The sequence below is a fragment of the Paroedura picta genome, chromosome 5 (assembly GCF_049243985.1).
Source record: "Paroedura picta isolate Pp20150507F chromosome 5, Ppicta_v3.0, whole genome shotgun sequence".
Classification (NCBI taxonomy): Eukaryota; Metazoa; Chordata; class Lepidosauria; order Squamata; family Gekkonidae; genus Paroedura; species Paroedura picta.
The window spans coordinates 113,980,370-113,993,849 of NC_135373.1; the positions used below are offsets into that span (position 1 = coordinate 113,980,370).

General features: G+C 46.1%; 2 protein-coding genes across 8 annotated transcripts in view; one reads left to right on the top strand and one right to left on the bottom strand.

Annotated features, from left to right (window-relative positions):
- The window catches only part of CACNA2D4 (calcium voltage-gated channel auxiliary subunit alpha2delta 4), a 208,767-nt gene that overhangs the window by 42,016 nt on the left and 153,271 nt on the right, over nucleotides 1-13,480 (bottom strand). The gene's annotated exons all lie outside the window — the stretch shown is intronic.
- LRTM2 (leucine rich repeat transmembrane protein 2) overlaps nucleotides 1-13,480 on the top strand; it is a 53,160-nt gene that overhangs the window by 1,723 nt on the left and 37,957 nt on the right. For 2 of the 5 annotated variants that reach the window (XM_077340040.1, XM_077340041.1), the window contains exon 2: nucleotides 7,111-7,336. The exons of 1 other annotated variant lie outside the window; for it this stretch is intronic. The gene's annotated coding sequence lies outside the window, so the exon portion shown is untranslated. Of the gene's footprint in view, nucleotides 1-6,767; nucleotides 6,949-7,110; nucleotides 7,337-13,480 lie in introns of those variants that run through there. 2 more of the 5 variants (XM_077340039.1, XM_077340044.1) reach the window with 2 other exon arrangements.

The following is a 13,480-nucleotide window of genomic DNA, read 5'->3' on the forward strand; positions in this document are numbered from 1 at the left end:
TATCACTAAAACCAAAACGGCCAGCATAAAAAGATAAAACATTTTGAGCAGCAGCGGGTAATAAATAAATCCATATAGAGAGACTTGTACAAAGCAGGCAAAATGATTTTAAAACAACTGCAATGAAATCTTGTCCTAAAGCCAGGCAGAAAAGATATATAAAAGCAAACATGGTGATGGGGGAAATCAGCAAAATGCCTGGGGGGGGGGGGGTTGGTGAGAGAGAGAGAGAGAGAGAGAGAGAGAGAGAGAGAGAGAGAGAGAGAGAGAGATTTTTTGCCTGGTGCATTATACTTAAATTTGGGAAACGTCTGTAGGAAAATAATTCCAGAGCTGTTGTCTTAAATGCCCTTCCTTCAGCCAGAAGCCACATGGGACCAGTTCTCAGAAGAAAAAAAAAATTAAGTGAAATGCAAGTTCGAAGGTAAGTAGGCAATCCTTCAAATCTGTACACTAGCCTATTAATTCTTGGGATGGAGGCTGGCATTCGATTTTGAAGAGTGCAAAACCACACAGCAAAATTAGTTTTCTACATTAAACCTGGCAGCTGCCATCAAGGGCACAGTGCATCATTTCTGCTTTTGGAGCCACAGCGTCAGTGTCCTTCATATAAGCTTTCTGTTGCTGGTACGTCTCACAGTATCTTTATTATAAAATGACTGACTGCCATGAAATGGGGAAGGGAGTTATTTCCTACAGCTGCTTTCTCCCTGAACTTGTAAGCACCAACAGCCAGAGAACACACAAGATCCATCTGGATCTAATTCTCCAGATGTTGTGGAAACAGAAAAGATAGGACTGCATTCTGAACCGGAGCATTTGGCTAAGTCTTAGTTAAGTTACTCTGGGGATGCAATGCAGACCCTTTCGAGATAATAAAAGCCAGGATCTGATTAGACAAGTTGTTAAATGTGAGTTACATTTAATGTGTGACTCAACACTTACCATAAAAATATTGAAGGGACCAAATCAGCTCCCAAGCAGGAAGGGGTTATTTAGGAAGGCCTCACTTCAAGAAGGACGTAGATAAAATTGAAAGGGTACAGAGGAGAGCGACGAAGATGATCTGGGGCCAAGGGACCAAGCCCTATGAAGGTTGAGGGACTTGGGAATGTTCAGCCTGGAGAAAAGGAGGTTGAGAGGGGACATGATAGCCCTCTTTAAGTATTTGAAAGGTTGTCACTTGGAGGAGGGCAGGATGCTGTTTCTGTTGGCTGCAGAGGAGAGGACATGCAGTAATGGGTTTAAACTTCAAGTACAACGATATAGGCTAGATATCAGGGGGGGAAATTTCACAGTCAGAGTAGTTCAGCAGTAGAATAGGCTGCCAAGGAGATGGTGAGCTCCCCCTCACTGGCAGTCTTCAAGCAAAGGTTGGATACACACTTTTCTTGGATGCTTTCGGATGCTTAGGGCTGATCCTGCGTTGAGCAGGGGGTTGGATAGATGGCCTGTACGGCCCCTTCCAACTCTATGATTCTGTGATTCCTGCTCTTCTACCCTGTGCACTTGCACTAGCAGAAAGGGGATGTGCTGGTGGAGGTGTTTGTTCTACTGCCAATTTTGTGTATCTCCGGGCAGATTTCCCATGAGTGCTGACATCCTGCTACTAATTTTTGAGCCTGCGAGCACTGTTAGAATTCTGATGCAAGGTGCTGGGCAAAATCACAAAATGGTTGCTACATTAAGTGGAGGCAGGTAAAAACAGCCCCATTTATGTTTTCTGGAGGTGGGAAATGAGTTGGGAAAGGGAGGGGGCGGGTGATCAAGCATCCTTCTCCCGCTCACACAGGGGTCTGAGCACTTTGTTTTTAAGCCAACCATTTACATAAAATGACTTTTGGGGCTCCAGGGACCATGTTCAGCATCTCAGAAATCCACCCAGACAGAAATAAAGTCCAAAAGAACACGAATCCCCCAAAGGAGGGAGGGGAATGCAGTATAGTTCTGGCATTTCTTCATAGCAAAGTAGCAGTGTTGATTTTTATTAAAAATGCATCTGTGTTGTAGCATTAACACATAGCAATGCAGAAATGCCATGTTTTGTTTTGTTTTCAAATTAATTTTGGGGCTAGGAGAGGGAAAGAAAGTTTCAGTCAAAGAGAGAACTGCTGTGCTGTGATTGGTGGCTTGCTGTGATTGACAAGTCAAGGAGCGGAAGGAGAAGTTTGTTTTGCTTTCCCTTGCAGCCATGACTGGGCAGAGGGAAAATACAGGAGGGGTCTCCTGTGAGGAGGACTGCAAACATGAGGTTTACCATGCCACATTTGCAAGGAGGAAGCCACTCGCATTTTACCCCTCTGTGTGAAAATGGTCAAGGTATTGGTGGATGCCATGAAACATGGCTATCACACTGAGGAGTCTGGCTTGACCTTGTTTCCATGGGAAATTTAAGTATTTAAGTAGCCCTCTTTAAGTATTTGAAAGGTTGTCACTTGAAGGAGGGCAGGATGCTGTTTCTGTTGGCTGCAGAGGAGAGGACACGCAGTAATGGGTTTAAACTTCAAGTACAACGATATAGGCTAGATATCAGGAAGAAATTTTTCACAGTCAGAGTAGTTCAGCAGTGGAACAGGCTGCCTAAGGAGGTGGTGAGCTCCCCCTCACTGGCAGTCTTCAAGCAAAGGTTGGATACACACTTTTCTTGGAAGCTTTAGGATGCTTAGGGCTGATCCTGTGTTGAGCAGGGGGTTGGACTAGATGGCCTGTATGGCCCCTTCCAACTCTATGATTCTATGATTCTATTCTATGAAATAACCGGAGAAACTGGGTAGCCTTCTTGGCAGTGGGATAGACGTAGTGCTGGGAAGGCAATTCCTGCCACATGTGATCATCTCTATCTTTAAAAAAAAATGTTTACAAAAGATATGTGTGCACAAGCATGAAAGTGATGGAGTACACAACTTACGATAAAGGATATATATTTTTAAAAGTCTAAAACGAGGAGCAGTTACAAGGGAGTTTTGTTACTAAATTTTAAAAGAGATTTCAGCAGCACATCCAGGAGCAGTTTAGCCTAAAAAAACCCACAGCGGCTATTTTGAAAATAAAGTACAAAAAGACCCAGGGAGAGGGGAGCGTGTCATATATTATCAATGGCTTGACAAACACCAGCTAATCAATTATTGGGACACTCACACAACCAAATTCAAAAGTGCCCCACATATAGCAAGTGTTTGCTTGTATTTCTAGAGGCTGCAATCAACAGACTCACACACACACATTTAGTAGCTTGTAAACATTGCCTATGTAAAACCACACTATTTGGAAATGGCTTGATTCTTCAGATCCTATGAGCTAGAGGAACTTTATAAGCAATAAATGGAGTAGTTTGTTGATTCGTTCTGGAAAGCAATCTGCCTTGGTACACGGGAGTAAATTCTGTGTTATCCTTTGAAAACGACTCAAGTGAGAATCCTTCCCCTTATCGCAGCCGGATTGTATCACTGGGAACAAATATTAGTCAGAACATGCAGCTTTCATAAGCCTGTTGAGTAGTTAATGCCAGGACTGCTAACCCTGGAAGCATGGGGAGTAACTAAGGAACTCATGTTTTCACTAAGAGACACTGAAATCCTGACAGATTGTTCAAAAGGAGTGAAAATATGGCAAGGAATCTAATTCCTGTGCATCTTACAGAAAGCAAAAACACACACACACACAAAAACTCCTCCTACTGAATGTAGTGATCTGTAGGATGGTCAAGACACAACAGTAATGATAAAGGCAAAGATAGGCTGTGGATCATATTGACATAAATTAGAAGTCGATAGATTAGTGGAAGGAAAAAACCCAACTCAAGGCAAGAGGGTAAAAAGAAGGCAGTTGAAGGCCAGCCAAAGAGTTCTTTCTCAGAGTCCAAATTTTGCACACAGGTAGATATATCAGACACTGTGCCTGACATTGTGCTGGCTGGAGACCTGTAATATTTGTAGCTGTCGCTTTTAAATTATGCAGAAATACAGTTGGGAACATCCTGCCCTTTTCCCTCTGTGTTCTGCAGGAACATATGGCAAGGAAGACACCCATCCATCCTTCACAATGAAGGCTGCACATTGATATGCAGGCACTTGGGTAACTTCAGCTCAGTCAGAACTGTCACATGACAAGCCAATCCAGCTATGCTAGATGAGATGGAGGAGAAGCGGGTCTTCTGGCATCTCTATTTAAAAAAAAAAGTTAAATGGGGGGAATTCGATTGGGGCACAGGTAGAGGGAAATTTAATCTCCTTGCCATGTTCCTGATCTGAAATGCCAGTTTGGTGTAGTGGTTAGGAGTGCGGACTTCTAATTTGGCATGCCGGGTTCGATTCTGCGCTCCCCCACATGCAGCCAGCTGGGTGACCTTGGGCTCGCCACAGCACTGATATAGAGGAATGGGAAGGCGACTGTAAGCCGCTTTGAGCCTCCTTTGGGTAGGGAAAAGTGGCATATAACAACCTTCTCCTCCTCCTCCTCCTCCGCCCCCTCCCCCTCCCCCACCACCTGAGGTAGGTCACAGTCTTGATAGTGCTGTTCTCACAGAGCAGTCCTGTCAGAGCACTCTCAGCCTCACCTCCCTCACAGGGTATTTGTTGTGGAGAGAGGAAGGGAAGGCAATTGTAAGCCGCTTTGAGACTCTTTTGGGCAGTGTAAAGCGGGGTATAAAAACAACTCTTGGTCAAGTTTCCATGGCAGAATGGGGATTGGATCCGGGATATCCCAGATTCTAGTACAGCCTTTCTCAAGTTTTTAACCATCGGGAACCCCCTGAAACATTCTTCAGGCTTTGAGAAACTCCAGAAGTGGCACAATCGTCCAGAATATGGTTGGGAAGCATAGCCCACCAGGGGTCCCTCCCCTTCCCACCCCCTCCAGGCCCATCATTGACCAATTTGGAAGGGGTGGGTGGGTTGATATGACCATATATAGTAATATCACCTGATATTAACCAATAACACATTTAAAATATATTTAAAAATTAATTAACTTCTACCCATTTGGGAAACAAGATTTCTGGCCTACAGTCGCCTTCCCTTTCCCCTCCCCACAACAGACACCCTGTGAGGTGGGTGAGGCTGAGACAGCCCTGATATCACTGCTCGATCAGAACGGTTTTATCAGTGCTGTGTTGAGCCCAAGGTCACCCAGCTGGCTGGGGAGTGCAGAATCGAACCCGGCTCGCCAGATTAGAAGTCCGCACTCCTAACCACTACACCAAACTGGCTCTTAGTACTGCTGTTATTCATATCACATAGTGGTCAGGGGAGAGATAAAAATGGAACTAGGTAAAATAAATATGGAAATATATAGGACCATGGTGCCAACTTTCATACCTGTCTGGCTTTGGAGCACACTTTGACAGTGCTGTCAATTCCAACTCTTATCAAATTCAGGACATGCCTGTCTTCATTATGATGTTATGACAGATGGCTTAAAAACACACACACAAATGTTCTTTCGGAGTAATCTTCCAGTCTTTTTCATTCTTTCCTAATTGAAATATGCCTGAGCCCATCAGCAATCCTCCCCAAGCGCTTGTCCTACTGTTAGTGAATGTCCAAAAGCCATTTTACTTCAAATATAATTAAAAGGAACTCAAGCAAACATTGTATGCCAAAGGGGCGGGGTGGGGGGGGAAGCTGGAAAGAAGATGAAGATGAAAAAAACAAAGAGTAATTTGTGTAGGTATTAGTATTGCAGGTAGAGGGGACTAAAAGGAAACTCAGTATGAGACAGGGGGTTGATCAGAAAGGGGGGGGAAATGTCTGGAAGCCGAATGAGACACATCACATGCAGATTTACTGGAAGACAAACATGCGCATTCTGTCAACTCAAAGTGGCAAAATTCATTGCAGGTGTGTGAGGTCTGTGTGGGAGGGATCACGTTTTCGCAAGCTCCCCCCCCCCATTAAAACATCCTCCCTGCATGAGAAGCAAGAATGTCAGAAAGGAAAGCTGTCCCCTCTGTTGCTTTAGGACACGTAAGAAGTATTTTACCTGGGGAAGCATAAAATACACAAACCAAACACCATTTGCAATCTGAAGTTATCCGTATCTAGAATTCTATCAGCTCTCTCTGCAAAGCAAGGCAGTTCGGCTTTTGGCAATGCAAAAGATCGGGGAAAGGCATGGTCTTTTTGAGGGACTGCGCAAGATAACACATTGGGCATTTTTGTTTCATCCCGCCCTTCCTGCAAGGGGCCCAGGGTAGCGCACATTGGTCTCTCTTCCTCCACAGTATCCTCACAACAATCCTGAGAGGTAGGTCCAGCTGAAGACTGGCCCAAGGATGTCCAGCAAGCTCCGTGGCACTGTGGGGCTTTGATCCTAGTCCAAAATGTTACCCATCACACCAAGCCAGGTCTCAGTAGTGCAAGTATGGGATTGGAAGCTTATTCCCAAGTGTCTTTATTATTCTCCCCAAATACAAAGTCACCATGAAGCTAGAGAATAGCCACCTACCCCCGTGTCTCTGAGTTGTTTCACATCTCAGGAAAAACAATGCACTGTCAGAGCATAATCCAGGTTTCATGGCAGCTCATGTCAAGCCACTGTAGCTGCTAGCTCTCTCTGGAGTCTGGTGCGTTGGCCTGCTTTGGGCATGTGGTCAGGGTCACCCCCTTTCCCCCTTGCAGGCTTCCAAAGAGTCATCCTTCCTCTCTGCCTCACTGCTCCCTGCTCTGTGCTTTCCCTCACTGGCAGGCATACCTTGATTTTTAAACTGAGAGCAACCGGCTGTCTCCAACTCCTCCTCCTCCTCCTCCTCCCCTGTCCCTCCGCCGCTTTAGTCTCTCCTGTTAATCTACTCCTGCTTGACTTCGATAGGTCTGTTCCAAAAGAGGCTGAAGGGAGTTAAAAAGGACTTGCTGTTTCTCCAGCGAGATTAGGCTAATTCGGAGTTTTCCAGCCCACTCCGTACTCTGGGGATGTAGCGGCATTGACAGCACAGTCCGCCTGCTCCTCTAGGTCAGTTCCTTCGCACTGTGTGATTGTGTGTCTCTCTGTGTCCGCGCGCTCTTGTACGTGTGTGTACTGCTGTCATCACAGATGTATCCCCAGCTGTCACTCCACCCTGCTCAGTCTCTCCTTGTCTTTCCTTCCCCACTTGGTGCTCTCTCGCCTGTTCAGCGGACCGCCGTCTCGGTTACACACAGCCGTCTCCCTTTTGCTTCTCTGCGGTGCTTCTATCAGCTCCGGAGACTCGGCACCATGCAGGGAGAAGGGGGCTGACGCCGAGCGGCATCCTGCAAGCGCTTGCCCGTCTGCCGGCTCACTGCCTGCGCTGGATCGCTGGGCGGCTCACCAGAGGGTTTGGCAGCCAGTCTGAAAAGACTCCATCCTAGCCAGGGAAACAGTAAGTATCTCGGCGAGACCGTCTGCCTGCAGGGGAAATGCCTCCACTTATGGTTGCCCTTTGCCACCTCCTTTCATCCAGAGGGCACTCGCTGTGCCATGGGGGAAGGGGTGGGATTTTGCTAAGCACTAGCAGAGCTCCCTGGGTGACACGGTGCTCCTAAGGAAATCCTAACCGGGAAAGCCACAGGGTACCTGTTTGATTAACTGAGTACCGGAGGAGGGTTCCAGGAAGAGCAGCACTGGTGGTTAATTCAAGTTAGAGGAAGAGGGTTAAAGGAAACAACGCATGTTAGGCGGCCATGGAGAAAGTACAGCCCTTTCTCTAAGCAGGGGCAGCTTCCAGTTGGGAGTGGTGCTCCGAACCTAAATCATTTCGGGTCAGGATGAATGGAACGCATTATCCCCCAGCCCCACCCCCAACTCAAGGAACAGGGGCTCTTCCTGCATCCCCATAGAAGCAGTTTCTGACGGCAAGAAACTGACGGCGGGGGAGTGAGTGGGGAAAGAATACCAGTCTAGCTCGTGACAGTTTTGTGGACATAATTTCTAGGCTAAGCTGCTTTAAAAACAGCTGGGCAGAATGAAGGAAGACGGATAAGGAAAATGACGGAGGGAGAGTTATTTGTGGACTTAGAGCTCGTCCGCAGAAAGTTCGGGTTCCAACAAGCAGGATTTTAAATAATGCTCACTTTATTCGGTTTGCTTTTGATGCCCTCTCTTTCAATCATGCCGCACCGGACCGTTGTGCACAGGACGCAAGCCCAAAGATGCTGTGCTACAAGAGCCGAAAATAGTTCTGTTAAGAGCCCCCTCCTGGTCACCCCGGAGGCTGATCCGTGAGATCAGTGGACCTTTGTGAAGGTGTCATGCTGATGGGAGAAGCGGGGAGGCGAGAAGGGCAGAGGCAGCACCAGTTGTCAGCCATTTACAGTTTTTGATATTTAGGAAGGGTTTGCTTAACGGGGGTGGGGAGGAACCGGGAGAAAGGGAGGAGGAGGATAAGGGGGAGAAAAAGCTTTCTGCGTTTTCCCTTGTGTGTGTGGTTTGTGTACGAGCCAGAGAAAGAGAGAGAGAGAGAGAATGCAAAAACAGAGGAATCAGTACAGACTGAGGCCTTCCCCAGAACAGCTTGCTACTTCTGAGCCAGCCTTTTACTGCAATCTCGTTTTCAATTAAAACAGGAAAGTTCAGATCTCAGCCAAATGCTGAGACGGGCAACCACTTTTTACCCACAGCCAGGGAGTGTGGCGATTCGATATTGCACGCTGGCTCACCAACGGAGGTAGACCTCGGAAATGATGACAACCAAGAGCCTTGGCTTAGAATGCTACGTTACTTCCCTAATCTGTACAACAACCTTGTTAGGCAGGTTAGTATTACCCTTACTGAGCATGGAGGAGAGGATTTAGGCTGAACGATACTGTCTTGTTTTTTATGACCTAGCAGATTCTGAACTTGAAGGGGGGGGGGCATCCTGGCTCAGGACTCATCCCCATAAGTACTGTGTCTCTAAAATCTGGATCTCAGCCTTCCCTGTACTTTGGGAATGCTCTCTTACTGGATCCTGCCTCGTTTCAGTAATGAATCAGATAACGAAACCTACAGCAAGCCATCCAAGCCTCTGCTGTTTAAAAACTGGAGGAAAAATTAGGAGCTAGTTTTGATAAAAGCAGCTGCTGTCCAAGGTGTTATTTCACAATACAATGCAAGAGGCCATGTTGTTATAGAGAGAGAGAAAACAAAAACATGCGCAGATCTGTCACTAAGGCTAGAAAGCCAAGGCTGGTTTTTTAAACCACATTTCCCAGCTCATTCCAGTCACCCACCCGACCGTGTTCTGGAGGTTCGCTGTTGGTCTCCCTTTTGGAAGGTTGGATCGTTCCATGTCACCAAGAGTGAACAATGTTTGCTAATGAATTAATCCAAGTGCACGAGGAGCCCAAAGGAATTGCATCCAGGACTGATCACTGCAGACCTTAGAAGCAGACACCGTTCACTTGAGGCAGCTAACGAGAAGTCTAGGAAAAGGATTCCCAGGGAGGCAAGCCCACGTAGCATCTCGATCTTCTAGCAGCATGCCCTCACTCTTGGTGCAACTGAGTACTCCAGTTCCTTTATAGGGAATTCTTCCATTCATCTTCTCAAACCTCCAATAAATTAATCCTTACAGTTTCTCCAGCGCCCAGACGCTGTGATAGGATGTGTGGAGATGGCAGGCTTAAATACTGAATGGTGAATGAAGCCTGGTTTGTGGAGACAGCACGATGGGAAATGGAAAAACTCAGACCCTAGCTCTAGGAAGCTTTTGTGGTGCCATACAGCAGGGGTAGTCAACCTGTGGTCCTCCAGATGTTCATGGAGTACAATTCCCATGAGCCCCTGCCAGCGTTTGCTGGCAGGGGCTCATGGGAATTGTACTCCATGAACATCTGGAGGACCACAGGTTGACTACCCCTGCCATACAGCACCAAAGACCCTGAGCAGTCCTTCTGTCCCTTGATACGGGCATGAACAAGCCCCTTTTGCTTACTTTTGCACCACGAGGAAGATTCCAGGCCCTTTACAGAGCAAGAATTGGTGAAAAATCACTCACATCTCTATTTTCCCAGGAAAAGCATTGCTTTTACCTTGCCTCTTAAAATAGACTCATTCTTCAAGGCTGACGAAGTAGGAACATTCATACAGCCCATGTGTGCTCCAGTACTGAAAATATGAGACATGAATGGGTGGGCCACTTTACATCTGAAGAGATGGGTTTCAGGAAAGCAGATCAATTTGAATGAGCTGCTTATCATTAGTCCCTCCTCCCCCACTGTCTTGAGGGTCTCTTTAGGACCCTTGATATATATTTGATGGCGATGCAGGAATACATATATATTGCAAAGCTGGCTCAAGGAATTTTGGTTGGAAAAAATCATATGCATCACTATAGGATGGGCGAGACTTGTCTTGGCAGTAGTACATGTGAAAAGGATCTGGGGGTCTTAGTAGACCATACACTGAACATGAGTCAACAGTGTAACTTGGTGGCTAAAAAGGCAAACGGGATTTTGGGTTGTATTAAAAGAAGTATAGAGTCCAGATCATGCAAGGTGATGGTACCACTTTACTCCACTCTGCTTAGACCTCACTTGGAGTCCTGTGTTCCGTTTTGGGCACCACAACCGAAGAAAGATGTAGAGAAACTGGAGCATGTCCAGAGGAGGGCTACGAAGATGGTGAGGGGTTTGGACACCAAGCCATATGAGGAAAGTTTGAGGGAGCTTGGTCTGTTTAGCCTGGAGAGAAGACAACGAAGAGGCAATATGATAACCATCTTCAAATACTTGAAGGGCTGTCATATAGAAGATGGAGCAGAGTTGTTTTCTGTTGCCCCAGACGGTCGGACCAGAACCAAATCGGTTGAAATTAATTTAAAAGAATTTTCGTCTAAACATCTGGAAGAAGTTCCTGACAAAGCAGTTCCTTAGTGGAACTGGCTTCCTCGGGGGGGGGGGTCTCCTCCTTTGGATGTTTTTAAGCAGAAACTAGACAGTCATCTGACTGAAATGCTGATTTTATGAACTTTAGCAGATTGCGAGGGGGTGGCCAGGAAGGGATGTGTCAGTGTTTTGTGGCCCTTCCTTGCATACCAGGGAATTGCTGATTGCCACTGTGGGATGGTCGGTGAATTCCCTCCTGGCCAGGCTGGATTCTGGAGATTTTTGGTGGTGGTCGGGATCACTTGGGCATGAAATTGGGGTCACTGTGGGTGGGCAGGAAGTTTTAAGTTCCTGCATTGTGCAGGGGGGTTGGACTAGATGGCCTGGAGGTCCCTTCCAACTCTATAATTCTATGATTTTAATGTCCCAGGGGCCAGGAATGGCCCTGTGGGTCTTGCTGAACATCAACAAGGCCCTTTTAGAGTTGAGGCATGCAGAACATTTATAACACAAAGGTTAATCAAGAGGAGAAAATTCAGGGAGTTAATTGAAGCAGAAAGACAAATAAGCAAAAAGCAGCGTTCAGTATAAAAATAGTGCCATTTCAGAATAAGGGTGAATCTTCCCTTGGGATGTCTGCCAGCAGCAGTAAGCACAGATTTAGAAGCCCTCAGGAATTAAGGGGAACTGCCATTTAATTGCTGACATCTTTTGCTATGTCACGTCCCTATACCCATGACAACTTCATGCAACAAACAAAAGCACCTCAAAACACACAGATCACAACCCAGCTACTGACACTCTTCAAGATGTAAGTGCAACTCTTCCTACAGCCTTTTTGAACCTCCTTTCCTCCTGCTGGCAAAGTGATATATAGGTATTCTGTCTACTGATGTCCTGATTCCTATTGAATGGAAGCTAGGAGAAGAAGTATGGTCACTAGGACTAGGTCCAAATACATATTATTATTATTATAAGCTATAATAACTAGGGAGTTTTCGAAGGTGATGGAATTCTCTCCCTGAAGTTCTGCTCCCAAGAGTAAAAATGACCTATGTAATGAATAATTTAGACCTTTCTAGATTATTAAACAAATAACATTAGTTGCATGGTTGCTAATTGGATGAACAGATGTCCTTTTTAAGGGTACACACCTACTTGTAGGGATTTTGTATTTCCCTAGTCTTCAAAATACAGTATCCTGTCACTGGGAAGATGGGATTTCCCTGCCCAGTAAGCATCCTCATTAAAGTGGCTACATGAATGTCACAAGCAAACTATTGGATAATGCTTATCCTGTAGCAACACAGTGGTGTCCCTTCCACCCCTGCACTATTTGGACCTTACTTTGAATTACTGAGAGGCTGTTTGTTTTTGCATAGTGTAATTGAACGTTGGAATCCATGCCCTCCCCTTTAAAGGGTAAGACAATGAATATGTCTTCCTCTGTTACAGAAGGCTAGCCTTCCTACGGCATCTTTCCCGTTCCCCATCTACTGTGTAGTTATTGCATATCACACGACTTGTGCCAGATGTGGGTTACAACAAGCATGGTACTAAAAGAGAAAAAAAACTTGTATTTTTGAGGGGTAACCATGCCTCGTGGTTCTTGTTGTCTTAGGCCGGCATATGCAGTAGCTTTCATCTGAAAGATATTTTCATGACTGTGCTGCAGGATGACTTTGACAAGATTAAGGTGTGTGTTTCTTTTAGCTTGTGAGACTGAAAATAAGTTCCGGGAGTTTTGAATCTCTCTGGCATGTTTGGTTCTGCTCTCACCACCCCAAAGTGAGCCTGGAGCGCTGATTCTCTGACCTCTGCATTCATTTGCTTGCTAGAGTTTGTAGCTAAGTAAATATTGTTTCCCACACTGACGGGAAAGGAACTGATGGGGAGGCAGCACATGAATATTTTAAACAAAATAAATAAGACAACCTTCGCTTCCCTCTGTGCTGTTTTAGCCCACCTCGAAAATCTTCCGCACCAGTGGCAAAAGTGGTAATGCTGCCCACTAAGGACAGGCTGGCATAAATGGCTGCTTTTATTTTGAACAAGAGCTACAATTAGGTCTTTGCAGTGTCTAACCCTAAAACCACTGGGTCTCCTGTTTGAGTTAATAAGAACAGGCAGGTGTTGTCATGGTAATCCACTTATTTGCCTCTAGCTCAGGCACAAAGCAAGAAGTCACAGTGGGAGGTTTTTCCTCAACAACAAATGTGCCACAGGGCAGAGGTGTGGTCTAGTAGCTTGCACACTAGGCAAGAAATAAGGGATTTCAATCCAGTGTCATGACACTTCAGTGTTTTCCGTTGTCATCTCCTTTCTTCGTTGTCTGCGCTGGCTGTTTCCAGAGGTAGATCTTCAGCAGAGCACCCTTGCAACACACCAGAAGATGCTCTCCCTCCTCTGCAAGCCAGCCCCACGCCCCATCTGCACTGCAGAAAGGGAGCCCTCTGGTCCCATGTGGCAAATGCCGTAAGCACAGTCACGAGAACGCATCATTCCTGCCTGAAGAGAGGCTGCTTCCTGCGCTCCCCTTCTGCAGGAGCACAGCTTGCAGCAAGACTCTGTGGAATCCTGAACTGCTGTTGGTGTCGACTCATGATAAATCAGACCCAAAGTGGCTAACAAACATGAAAGCATTTAAAATAGAGATACTAGAAAGGCCTTAAACAATTAAAAACAAAACAGCCAGCAAACTTTAAAAGGGGACTGTTGCA